At 28.9% G+C, this 14,707-nt stretch overlaps 1 long non-coding RNA gene across 2 annotated transcripts in view; it reads left to right on the top strand.

Moving 5' to 3' along the window:
* The window catches only part of LOC149056036 (uncharacterized), a 32,698-nt gene that overhangs the window by 17,457 nt on the left and 534 nt on the right, over positions 1 to 14,707 (top strand). The gene's annotated exons all lie outside the window — the stretch shown is intronic.

The raw sequence follows: 14,707 nt of genomic DNA, 5'->3' as shown, positions 1-14,707 counted from the left end.
TCCACTTGCCACTAAAAAAACATAATTTTATAATAATTTAATTATACTTCTTTTATGTTTCTTGAGAATACATAGTGCAGTCTTTATATTGTACTCTAAGGCTATAATTTTTTCCAAATTTCTTTTTTGGTCCTTAAAAAAAAATTGCCTTCGGGCGCAAAAACCCCCTTTCCATTTTTATTTTCAAAATATAGCTCTTGTTTATTTTTGTGGACACAATTTTCTTACATTTTTAACCATGTTCAACTAAAAAACATAAATTTATCATAATTTAATATTATCCTACAATTTTCATTTTTTTTATTTTTCTTGTGAATACATAGTGCACTCTTCATTGTGTTTTCCAAGACCATAATTATTTCCAAATTTCTTTTTTGATCCTTAAAAATCATATGCCTGCGGGAACGAAAACCCCTTTTCCATTTTCAATTTCAAAATATAGATTTAGTTTATTTTTGTGGACACAATTTTTAAACTATATTAGCCACATGCCACTAAAAAACATAATTTTATCATGATTTAATTATCCTTCTTTCGTTTTTTTGAGAATACACAGTACAGTCTTTATTTTGTATTCTGGGACTATAATTTTTTCCCAATTTCATTTCTTGTTTTTTTTTGTGGTCACAATTTTCTAACATTTTAAACTATGTTCAACTAAAAAACATAATTTTATCATGATTTACTTATCCTTCTTTCGTTTTTTTGAGAATACATAGTGCAGTCTTCATTTTTTATTCTGGGACCATAATTATTTCCAAATTTCTTTTTTGATCCTTAAAAATCATATGCCTGCGGGCACGAAAACCCCTTTTCCATTTTCAATTTCAAAATATAGCTTTAGTTTATTTTTGTGGACACAATTTTTAAACTATATTAGCCATTTACCACTAAAAAACATAATTTAATCAAGATTAAATTATCCTTCTTTCATTTTTCTTGAGAATAAATAGTACAGTCTTCATTGTGTATTCTAGAACCATAATTTTCTACTAATTTCTTTATTGATCCTTCAAAATCATTTTCCTGCGGGCGCTAATACCCCCTTTCCATTTTTATTTTCAAAATTTAGCTCTTGTTTATTTTTGTGGTCACAATTTTCAAACTATATTAACCATGCTAAACTAAAAAACATAATTTTATCATGATTTAATTATCCTTCAATTTTTATTTCATTTATTCATCTTGAGAATACATAGTGCAGTCTTCATTTTGTATTCTGGGACCATAATTTTTCCAAATTTCTTTTTTGATCCTTAAAAAAAAAATTGCCTTCGGGCGCCAAAACCCCCTTTCCATTTTTATTTTCAAAATATAGCTCTTGTTTTTTTTTGTGGTCAAAATTGTCTAACATTTTTAACCATGTTCAACTAAAAAACATAATTTTATCATGATTTAATTATCCCTCAATTTTTATTTCATTTATTTTTCTTGAAAATACATAGTGCAGTCTTCATTTTGTGTATCTTGGACCATAATTTTCTACAAATTTCTTTTTTGATCCTTATAAAACATTTGCCTGCGGGCGCCAATACCCCCTTTCCATTTTTATTTTCAAAATATAGCTCTTGTTTTTTTTTGTGGTCAAAATTGTCTAACATTTTAATCTATGTCCAACTAAAAAACATAATTTTATCATGATTTACTTATCCTTCCTTCGTTTTTTTGAGAATACATAGTGCAGTCTTCATTTTGTATTCTGGGACCATAATTTTTCCCAATTTCTTTTTTGATCCTTAAAAATCATTTGCCTGCGGGTGCGAAAACCCCTTTCCATTTTTATTTTCAAAGTATAGATCTTGTTTATTTTTGTGAACAGAATTTTCTTACATTTTTAACTATGTTCAACTAAAAAACATAATTTTATCATGATTTAATATTATCCTACAATTTTCATTTATTTTATTTTTCTTGAGAATACATAGTGCAGTCTTCATTGTGTTTTCCAAGACCATAATTATTTCCAAATTTCTTTTTTGATCCTTAAAAATCATATGCCTGCGGGCGCCATAACCCCCTTTCCATTTTTATTTTCAAAGTATAGCTCTTGTTTATTTTTGTGGACAGAATTTTCTTACATTTTTAACCATGTTCAACTAAAAAACATAATTTTATCATAATTTAATTATCCCTCAATTTTTATTTCATTTATTTTTCTTGAAAATACATAGTGCAGTCTTCATGGTGTATTCTAGGACCATAATTTTTTACAAATTTCTTTATTGATCCTTCAAAATCATTTGCCTGCGGGCGATAATACCCACTTTCCATTTTTATTTTCAAAATTTAGCTCTTGTTTATTTTTGTGGTCACAATTTTTAAACTAAATTAACCATGATAATCTAAAAAACAATTTTATCATATTTTACTTATCCTTCTTTCGTTTTTTTGAGAATATATAGTGCAGTCTTCATTTTGTATTCTGGGACCATAATTTTTTCCCAATTTCTTTTTTGATCCTTAAAAATCATTTAACTGCGGGTGCGAAAACCCCTTTCCATTTTTATTTTCAAAATATAGCTCTTGTTTATTTTTTTGGTCACAATTTTCTAACATTTTAATCTATGTTCAACTAAAAAACATAATTTTATCATGATTTAATTATCCTTCTTTCGTTTCTTTTGAGAATACATAGTGCAGTCTTCATTGTGTATTCTGGGACCATAGTTTTTTCAAATTTCTTTCTTGGTCATTAAAAAAAAAATTGCCTGCGGGCGCCATAACCCCCTTTCCATTTTTATTTTCAATGTATAGCTCTTGTTTATTTTTGTGGTAAAAATTGTCTAACATTTTTAACCATGTTCAACTAAAAAACATAAATTTATCATGATTTAATATTATCCTACAATTTTCATTTATTATATTTTTCTTGAGAATACATAGTGCAGTCTTCATTGTGTTTTCCAAGACCATAATTTTCTACAAATTTCTTTTTTGATCCTTATAAAACATTTGCCTGCGGGCGCCAATACCCCTTTTCCATTTTTATTTTCAAAATATAGCTTTATTTTATTTTTGTGGACACAATTTTTAAACTATATTAGCTACATGCCACTAAAAAACATAATTTAATCATGATTAAATTATCCTTCTTTCATTTTTCTTGAGAATACATAGTGCAGTCTTCATATTAAATTCTAATACTATAATTTTTTCCAAATTTCTTTTTTGATCCTTAAAAAAAAAATTGCCTTCGGGCGCCAAAACCCCCTTTCCATTTTTATTTTCAAAATATAGCTTTAGTTTTTTTTTGTGGACACAATTTTTAAACTATATTAGCCATTTACCACTAAAAAACATAATTTAATCATGATTAAATTATCCTTCTTTCATTTTTCTTGAGAATAAATAGTACAGTCTTCATAGTGTATTCTAGGACCATAATTTTCTACAAATTTCTTTATTGATCCTTCAAAATCATTTTCCTGCGGGCGCTAATACCCCCTTTCCATTTTTATTTTCAAAATTTAGCTTTTGTTTATTTTTGTATCACAATTTTCAAACTATATTAACCATGCTAAACTAAAAAACATAATTTTATCATGATTTAATTATCCTTCAATTTTTATTTCATTTATTCATCTTGAGAATACACAGTGCAGTCTTCATATTAAATTCTAATACTATAATTTTTTCTAAATTTCTTTTTTGATCCTTAAATAAAAAAATCACATCCGGGCGCCAAAACCCCCTTTCCATTTTTATTTTCAAAATTTAGCTCTTGTTTATTTTTGTGGTCACAATTTTTAAACTATAAAAACCATGCTAAACTAAAAAACATAATTTTATCATGATTTAATTATCCTTCAATTTTTATTTCATTTATTCATCTTGAGAATACATAGTGCAGTCTTCATTTTGTGTTCTGGGACCATAATTTTTGGCCAGATTTTTTATTTAACCTTAAAAATCAATTGCCTGTGGGCGCCAATACACCATTTCCATTTTGATTTTCGAAACTTAGCTATGGTTATATAATATACATTTATATAACATAATAAATTACATAACACCAAACAGTTTTCAAGTTGAACTTTTGACCTTGGGGTGCCTGGGTAACACCTAAATTTTTCAACATTTTTTTTTGCTTCACAAAATTGCGTGCGCAAATACCAATAACAAAACACATGCAAATTCAAATGCGAATGCGAATGCGAATTCGATTGCGAATGCGAATGCGAATTCGAATGCGAATGCGAACGCGAATTCGAATGCGAATGCGATTTCGATTTCGAATGCGAATGCGAATTCGAATGCGAATGCGAATTCTAATGCGAATGCGAATTCGAATTCGAATGGGAATGCGAATTCGATTTTGATTTCGAATGCGAATGCGAATTCGATTTTGATTTCGAATGCGAATGTGAATGCGAATTCGAATGCGAATGCGAATGCGAATTTGAATGCGAATGCGAATTAGGATGTGAATGCGAATTAGAATTAGAATTAGAATGCGAATTAGAATTAGAATGCGAATGCAAATGTGAATTCGAATTCGAATTCGATTTTGATTTCGAATGCGAATGCGAATTCGAATGCGAATGCGAATTTGAATGTGAATGCGAATGCGAATTAGAATTAGAATGCGATTTCGAATGCGAATGCGAATTCGAATGCGAATGCGAATGCGAATTCGAATGCGAATGCGAATGCGAATTCGAATGCGAATTCGAATGCGAATTCGAATGCGAATTCGAATGCGAATGCGAATGCGAATTCGAATGCAAATGCGAATTCGAATGCGAATGCGAATGCGAATTCGAATGCGATTTTGATTTCGAATGCGAATGCGAATTTGAATGCGAATGCGAATGCGAATTAGAATTAGAATTCGAATGCGAATGCGAATGCGAATGCGAATTCGAATGCGAATGCGAATGCGAATTTGAATGCGAATGCGAATGCGAATTTGAATGCGAATGCGAATTTGAATGTGAATGCGAATGCGAATTTGAATGCGAATGCGAATGCGAATGCGAATTAGAATGTGAATGCGAATTAGAATTAGAATGAGAATGCGAATGCGAATGCGAATTCGAATGCGAATGCGAATTCGAATGCGGATGCGAATGCGAATGCGGATGCGGATGCGAATGCGAATGCGAATGTGAATGCGAATGCAAATGCGGATACAAAAAAAAATTCCAATACCAATAGCCTTTTTCTAATTAAATTCTAATTTTGTGGTCACAATTTTCTAACATTTTTAACCATTTTCAACTAAAAAAACATAATTTTATCATGATTTAAATTTCCCTCAATTTTTAATTCATATATTTTTCTTGAAAATACATAGTTTAGTGATCTTTGTGTACCTATTCAAAGACTATAATTTTTTCTCAATATTTCTTTTTTGATACATAAAAATAATTTGCTTGCGGGTGCCAATACCCCCTTTCCATTTTTATTTTCAAATTTAGCTCTTGTTTATTTTTGTGGTCACAATTTTCTATCATTTTTAACCATTTTCAACTAAAAAACATAATTTTATCATGATTTAATTATCCTTCTTTCGTTTTTTTGAGAATACATAGTGCAGTTTTCATTTTGTATTGTGGAACCATACATTTTTCCAAATTTATTTTTTTATCCTTTAAAATCATATGCCTGCGGGCGCCAATACCCCTTTTCCATTTTTATTTTCAAAATATAGCTTTATTTTATTTTTGTGGACACAATTTTTAAGCTATATTAGCTACATGCCACTAAAAAACATAATTTAATCATGATTAAATTATCCTTCTTTCATTTTTCTTGAGAATACATAGTGCAGTCTTTATATTATATTCTAATACTATAATTTTTTCCAAATTTCTTTTTTGATCCTTAAAAAAAAAATTGCCTTTGGGCGCCAAAACCCCCTTTCCATTTTTATTTTCAAAATATAGCTTTAGTTTATTTTTGTGGTCACAATTTTTAAACTATAAAAACCATGCTAAACTAAAAAACATAATTTTATCATGATTTAATTATCCTTCAATTTTTATTTCATTTATTCATCTTGAGAATACATAGTGCAGTCTTCATTTTGTGTTCTGGGACCATAATTTTTTCCTAATTTCTTTTTTGATCCTTAAAAATCATTTGCCTGCGGGTGCGAAAACTCCTTTCCATTTTTATTTTCAAAATATAGCTCTTGTTTATTTTTGTGGTAAAAATTGTCTAACATTTTTAACCATGTTCAACTAAAAAACATAAATTTATCATGATTTAATATTATCCTACAATTTTCATTTATTATATTTTTCTTGAGAATACATAGTGCAGTCTTCATTGTGTTTTCCAAGACCATAATTTTCTACAAATTTCTTTTTTGATCCTTATAAACATTTGCCTGCGGGCGCCAATACCCCCTTTCCATTTTTATTTTCAAAATATAGCTCTTGTTTTTTTTGTGGTCAAAATTGTCTAACATTTTAATCTATGTTCAACTAAAAAACATAATTTTATCATGATTTAATTATCCTTCTTTCGTTTTTTTGAGAATACATAGTGCAGTTTTCATTTTGTATTGTGGAACCATACATTTTTCCAAATTTATTTTTTTATCCTTTAAAATCATATGCCTGCGGGCGCCAATACCCCTTTTCCATTTTTATTTTCAAAATATAGCTTTATTTTATTTTTGTGGACACAATTTTTAAGCTATATTAGCTACATGCCACTAAAAAACATAATTTAATCATGATTAAATTATCCTTCTTTCATTTTTCTTGAGAATACATAGTGCAGTCTTTATATTATATTCTAATACTATAATTTTTTCCAAATTTCTTTTTTGATCCTTAAAAAAAAAATTGCCTTTGGGCGCCAAAACCCCCTTTCCATTTTTATTTTCAAAATATAGCTTTAGTTTATTTTTGTGGTCACAATTTTTAAACTATAAAAACCATGCTAAACTAAAAAACATAATTTTATCATGATTTAATTATCCTTCAATTTTTATTTCATTTATTCATCTTGAGAATACATAGTGCAGTCTTCATTTTGTGTTCTGGGACCATAATTTTTTCCTAATTTCTTTTTTGATCCTTAAAAATCATTTGCCTGCGGGTGCGAAAACTCCTTTCCATTTTTATTTTCAAAATATAGCTCTTGTTTATTTTTTTGGTCACAATTTTCTAACATTTTTAACCATGTTCAACTAAAATACATAATTTTATCAAGATTTAATTATCCCTAAATTTTTATTTCATTTATTTTTCTTGAAAATACATAGTGCAGTCTTCATTTTGTGTATCTTGGACCAGAATTTTTGGCCAGATTTTTTATTTAACCTTAAAAATCAATTGCCTGTGGGCGTTAATACCCCCTTTCTATTTTTATTTTCGAAACTTAGCTATGGTTATATAATATACATATATATAACATAATAAATTACATAACACCAAACAGTTTTCAAGTTGAACTTTTGACCTTGGGGTGCCTGGGTAACACACCTAAATTTTTCAACATTTTTTTTTGCTTCACAAAATTGCGTGCGCAAATACCAATAACAAAACACATGCAAATTCAAATGCGAATGCGAATGCGAATTCGATTGCGAAAGCGAATGCGAATTCGAATGCGAATGCGAACGCGAATTCGAATGCGAATGCGATTTCGATTTCGAATGCGAATGCGAATTCTAATGCGAATGCGAATTCGAATTCGAATGCGAATGCGTATTCGATTTTGATTTCGAATGCGAATGCGAATGCGAATTTGAATGTGAATGCGAATGCGAATTTGAATGCGAATGCGAATGCGAATTTGAATGCGAATGCGAATGCGAATTAGAATTAGAATTCGAATTCGAATGCGAATGCGAATGCGAATGCGAATGCGAATTCAAATGCGAATGCGAATTCGAATGCGAATTCGATTTTGATTTCGAATGCGAATGCGAATGCGAATTTGAATGCGAATGCGAATGCGAATTTGAATGCGAATGCGAATGCGAATGCGAATGCGAATTTGAATGCGAATGCGAATGCGAATTAGAATTAGAATTCGAATTCGAATGCGAATGCGAATTCGAATGCGAATGCGAATGCGAATTCGATTTTGATTTCGAATGCGAATGCGAATGCGAATGCGAATTTGAATGCGAATGCGAATGCGAATTCGAATGCGAATGCGAATGCGAATTCGAATGCGAATGCGAATGCGAATTCAAATGCGAATGCGAATTTGAATGTGAATGCGAATGCGAATTTGAATGCGAATGCGAATGCGAATGCGAATTAGAATGTGAATGCGAATTAGAATTAGAATGCGAATGCGAATGCGAATTCGAATGCGAATGCGAATTTGAATGTGAATGCGAATGCGAATGCGAATGCGAATTAGAATTAGAATTAGAATGCGATTTCGAATGCGAATTCGAATGCGAATGCGAATGCGAATTCGAATGCGAATGCGAATGGGAATTCGAATGCGAATGCGAATGCGAATTTGAATGCGAATGCGAATTTGAATGTGAATGCGAATGCGAATTTGAATGCGAATGCGAATGCGAATGCGAATTAGAATGTGAATGCGAATTAGAATTAGAATTAGAATGCGAATGCGAATGCGAATTCGAATGCGAATGCGAATTCGAATGCGGATGCGAATGCGAATGCGGATGCGGATGCGAATGCGAATGCGAATGTGAATGCGAATGCAAATGCGGATACAAAAAAAAATTCCAATACCAATAGCCTTTTTCTAATTAAATTCTAATTTTGTGGTCACAATTTTCTAACATTTTTAACCATTTTCAACTAAAAAAACATAATTTTATCATGATTTAAATTTCCCTCAATTTTTATTTCATATATTTTTCTTGAAAATACATAGTTTAGTGATCTTTGTGTACCTATTCAAAGACTATAATTTTTTCTCAATATTTCTTTTTTGATACATAAAAATAATTTGCTTGCGGGCGCCAATACCCCCTTTCCATTTTTATTTTCAAATTTAGCTCTTGTTTATTTTTGTGGTCACAATTTTCTATCATTTTTAACCATTTTCAACTAAAAAACATAATTTTATCATGATTTAATTATCCCTCAATTTTTATTTCATTTATTTTTCTTGAAAATACATAGTGCAGTCTTCATTTTGTGTATCTTGGACCATAATTTTCTCCAAATTTCTTTTTTGATACATAAAAAAATTTGCCTGCGGGCGCCAATACCCCCTTTCCATTTTTATTTTCAAAATATAGCTCTTGTTTTTTTTTGTGGTCAAAATTGTCTAACATTTTAATCTATGTTCAACTAAAAAACATAATTTTATCAAGATTTACTTAACCTTCCTTCGTTTTTTTGAGAATACATCGTGCAGACTTCATTTTGTATCCTGGGACCATAATTTTTTCCCAATATTTCTTTTTTGATCCTTAAAAATCATTTGTCTGCGGGCGCCAATACTCTCTTTCCATTTTTATTTTCAAAATATATTTCTAGTTTATTTTCGTGTTCACAATTTTTAAACTTTATAGTCCACTTGCCACTAAAAAAACATAATTTTATCATGATTTAATTATCCTTCTTTTATTTTTCTCGAGAATACATAGTGCAGTCTCTATTGTGTATTTCAAGACTATAAATTTTTCTAAATTTCTTTTTGATCTCCTAAAAATCATTTGCCTGCGGGCGCCAAAACCGCCTTTCCATTTTTATTTTCAAAGTATAGCTCTTGTTTATTTTTGTGGACAGAATTTTCTTACATTTTTAACCATGTTCAACTAAAAAACATAATTTTATCATGATTTAATATTATCCTTCAATTTTCATTTCATTTATTTTCTTGAGAATACATACTGCAGTCTTCATTGTGTACCTATTCAAAGACCATACATTTTTCCAAATTTTTTTTTTTGATACTTAAAAATCATTTTCCTGCGGGCGCCAATAACCCCTTATCAATTTTATTTTCAATTATAGCTCTTGTTAATTTTTTTGGTCACAATGTTCTAACATTTTTAACCATTTTTCTTGAGAATAAATAATGCATTTTTCATTGTGTATTCGAAGACTATAATTTTCTCCAAATTTTTTTATTATACCTTAAAAATAATTTGGCTGCGGGCGCCAAAACCTCCTTTCAAATTTTTATTTTCAAAATATAGCTCTACTTTATTTTTGTGGACACAATGTTTAAACTTTATTAGCCACTTGCCACTAAAAAACATAATTTTATCATGATTTAATTATCCCTCAATTTTTATTTCATTTATTTTTCTTGAAAATACATAGTTTAGTGGTCATTGTGTACCTATTCAAAGACCATAATTTTTTCCAAATTTTTTTGTTAATCCTTAAAAATCATTTGCCTGGGGGTGCCATTACCCCTTTTCCATTTTTATTTTCAAAATATGGCTTTAGTTTATTTTTGTGGACGCAATTTTAAGTGCGTTTGAATTTTAAATTTTTAGGAAATAGCGTAATAACGATAACGATTTATCCTCAAACCATGTATATGTATATCTATGATGTAATATAACTATATAAGGTATTATGAATTATGATAACTACATGCAATGTTTTTGGAAAAATTGATTAACCATGCCTGATTGTCTTATGCAAAATATGTCCTAATTGAAAAATAAAATATTTGTTTCAAAATCGAATATATGACAATATTTTATATAATACCTATATTCTAGACTGACTAATCATCTCCGTTCAGAATTGTTTTTCGTATACAATGATATCTATCACCCTAGTCAGAGATCCATCCCCCCCCTAATGTTCAGCAGAGTGGTACCCACTTATCCGCATTTTTTTATTTATATATTTTTTTCAAATCCGATGCACAACTAGTGCAAAAATGTCATTTACTAAATTAAATTAGTATTACATTAAATAATAGGAATACAATTTAGTGACATTTTATCGGTAGGTACTAGGTATAACAAAATTATAAGGGTTAGGTCACCTAAAATTATTTGAGCAACACCAATATTTTTTTGGATACACGCCACTGCTCGGGAATAAAATATGTTAGTAGGTAAGTTGGGTCCCGGCTATAAATCATTGGCGCAATTAGGTCTAAAATATTAAAAACTTAAAACTTAAATATTTCATATTTATATAATTTACTTTTGAATAATTCTGTTACAATAATACGTCATATTGCATACAGTGGTACACCGCCTGGACACTAAATAATTCTACGCATGATTTTTATGTGTGTATAGACAGAACGTATTCTTATCGAGGATTTCATTATACTGGTCGTAGCCACTTTTCTCCAAAAATGAGATACCGTAATGTCGTAACTTTGATTAAACCTAATTAAGATATATTTATACGAGTATACGAGCATAATATTATACAAGTGTTAGCATTATTCGTCTGTCTTTTTTTGTATCAGTTAGTAGTTATCATCGATTTTGATGATTATTACATACAGATACACGTACGATATCTGGGCTTATTCATAATTTTTTTAGTAGCCTGCTGAAGCTGAACGTCAAATAACTGTTATTATAAAATATGGTCATAGGTTAAGGTTTCACAAAATGTTGAAAAATGAAGTACAGAGATGGACCTGCTGTAAAAGTAAAGGAAAAACTCTGATATAAATAGTTTATCTTTAAATGATACTTCTTTAATAAAAAGAAATATAAGAAATTCACGTTTATCTGTTCATCCCAACTTACCAAAAAACATAACAGAAACGCATACTGCTATGAATGAAATTACATTAGTTTCTTATAAAAATGATTCATTTTTATTAGTTAATGATTGCAATAATGGTATAATTGGGTTTTCAACAAAAAGTAATTTAGAAGTGTTATGCGAAATTAGTACAATATTTGTCGATGGCACTTTTAGAAGTTGTCCAAAATATTTTTACACATCACGGCCTAGTTAGTGAATCATATATTCCACTTTGTTTTTTTATTACCTAATAAAGAAACAAAAACATACGTAGGTTTATTTGAACATACTTGTAAATAGTTGTGCACAATATCAATTAATATTTTCTCCTGATGTAGTATTTAGAGACTACACACACACGGCTGCTGTTTGGCCTAAAATCAATATAAAAGGATGTCGTTTCCACTTAGCACAACATTGGTAGCTATAGAGAAAACTCGAAGCATCATTATAGGAAAAATTTTGTGCATTTGAATTTTAAATTTTTACGAAATAGCGTAACGATAACGATTTATCCTCAAACGATTTTAAATATTTGTTATTATTCAAAAAGTATACGTCGTAGATACTTGAAAATTTTATCAGTTATTTAGATTGGCATTTTCTTTACATGATTTAATTTCCAAAATATTTTGACTTTTTTTGAGGTATTTATAAACAACTGAAATTTTCAATTTTTCTGAAAATTTTTTTTTTGAAGTGTCGATAAAAACTTTTTGGCCTAATCGAAATACTTGAAAATTTAATACAAAGTTCCTCATAAGTTATTCTTATAGTAATTAAAAAATTATAAGAATACATTACCACAATTTTTATTTATTAGCATTTGAAGTTCAAATATTAACTTAATACGTAAAAATTACGGCAATTTTCAAATTATCTTAGATCGAAATTCATAAAAATTTTTCTTTTTAATTTTAAGATTTGAGAATTTAATACAGGGTCCATAATATATTTTTACAATAGCAGTTGAAAAATAAAATAAATGTATAGCCACAATTTTTTTTTTTTACATGTTTTCAAATTTTAATTTTGACAACATACGTAAAAATCACGAAAATTCGCAAATTATTATAAGCTAGAAATTCATAAAAAATTGTCTTTTTAAATCTAAGATTTGAAAATTTAATACAAGATTCCTCACAAATTTGTCAATCTTTATCACAAAAAAAATGTCTACCGGAAATTCAAATTAAATTTTTATTAGCATTTTAATTTCAAATATTGACAAAAATTCGTCAAAACCATGAATATTTGCAAATTATTTTGTAGTTCAAAATTCATAATATTGTTTGTATTTATATCTAAGGTTGTAAAATTTAACACCAAGTGTTCCATAAGTTTTGCTTCAAATAGCTATAGAGAAAATTTGAAGCGTCATTATAGGAAAAATGTTTTGAGCGTTTGAGTTTTAAATTTTTATAAATCGCGTAATGATAACGATTCCTCAAACCAGGTATTCGTATATCTATGATAATAATAAGGTACCTATTATGAATTATGATAACTACATGATAAATGCACTAATTGATTAACCATGCCTTATGCAAAATTCGTCTTAATTGAAAAATAAAATATTTGTTTCAAAATAGAATATATGACAATATTTAAATATAATATATCCTAGACTGACAAATCATCTCAGAATCGTTTTTCGTATACAATGATACCTATCATTGCATTCAAATTTAATCCCATCCATTACAGTAACCTACTGTACAGCAGAGCGACATCCACGACTTACCCGCTTTTTTTTTTCTAAATTTTGTTGGTTCTTGAAACACTTTTGCCTGCGGGTGCCAACACCCTCTTTCTCATTTTTTTTTTACTGTTTTTAGCTCCTATTGAGTTTAGTGTACACACATTTTTAACTTCAAAAATTGATTGCCCATTTAAAAATTATTCTATAATGGAATGTAGATCACATATTGAAAACTTCAGTGTGTTTTATTCCTATATATTTATTTTCTAAATTTTTTTTGCTTCTTGAAACACTCTTTCCTGCGGGTGCCAATACCCTCTTTCTCATTTATTTTTTGCAGTTTTCACGAGTTGAATGTTGTGTGCTCAAATTTTTAATTTCAATAATCGAATGCCCAAATAATAATTATACTAAAATGAATTGCAGAACACGTGTTGAAGACTTCAGTGTGTTTTCTTCCTATATTTTTTTCCAAATTTTTTTTTGCCGCTTGAAACATTAAAAAGAAATTTCAGAACTGATCATTGAACTTGTCACCTATATAGATCTCACTTCTTTTGTCGTTGAAATCAATAACCAAGGCATATATCACAATATAGATATTGGCTCTTATTTCACACATATGGTTTTGATGGGATATCATTACTTTTTGTGCAGAAATTATAATTTGATACTTATTCATAATAATGTTAATATTACAAAGACGACACACCCGTAGGTATTTGTTGTCTCAGTCTTACAAATGCGTGACATTGAAAATTTACGATAATTCATCTATTCACGATAATTTTTAAGCTAACGGAATAAAACGTGAACTAGATAGGTATACTATGCATAAATTTGTTAAGTTATGCGTTTTTAAGACTGAAACAACAATATATGGGTTTGGCGTCTTCTTAAATGGTTTTTATTAAGTTATTGTATTTTCCTTCGTTTACGGGGTATAATTGTCTTTTTTGCGTTATTTTCTATAATTACAATATACGAGTTCTATAATTCAGTTAATAACCTTAATGACATTATTGATATTTAGTATAAAATATTTTCTGTTCTGTTGTAATCACCGTGTTCTTGCAGAATACCTACAGTGTGATAATAGAAAAAATATTGTATATTTTTTTGAATTTATTATTAATTATCGTTTTGACAATCATTTCTTCTGGTGGTGGGTAATCTATAATCAAACGGTAAGATATTTAATTTTAACTTTTTTTAAAATTAATATTTATTTACATACCTACATATAAAGAATAAAGTCGTATTTTTTTTGCGCGCGGGCCTGACATATATTCGACCGGACGCATTTTTGTAGTTTCTGATTTATTCCTTTGTATACAGAGGTATATATTCACCGAAATACCTATCTGGA

Source organism: Diuraphis noxia, unplaced genomic scaffold, assembly GCF_037042655.1.
Source record: "Diuraphis noxia isolate RWA-SAM2 unplaced genomic scaffold, SU_Dnox_SAM2 contig0004, whole genome shotgun sequence".
In the NCBI taxonomy this organism is placed as follows: Eukaryota; Metazoa; Arthropoda; class Insecta; order Hemiptera; family Aphididae; genus Diuraphis; species Diuraphis noxia.
The sequence above is the reverse complement of the archived record's forward strand: the minus strand, read 5'-3'. Positions and strand labels throughout refer to the sequence as shown.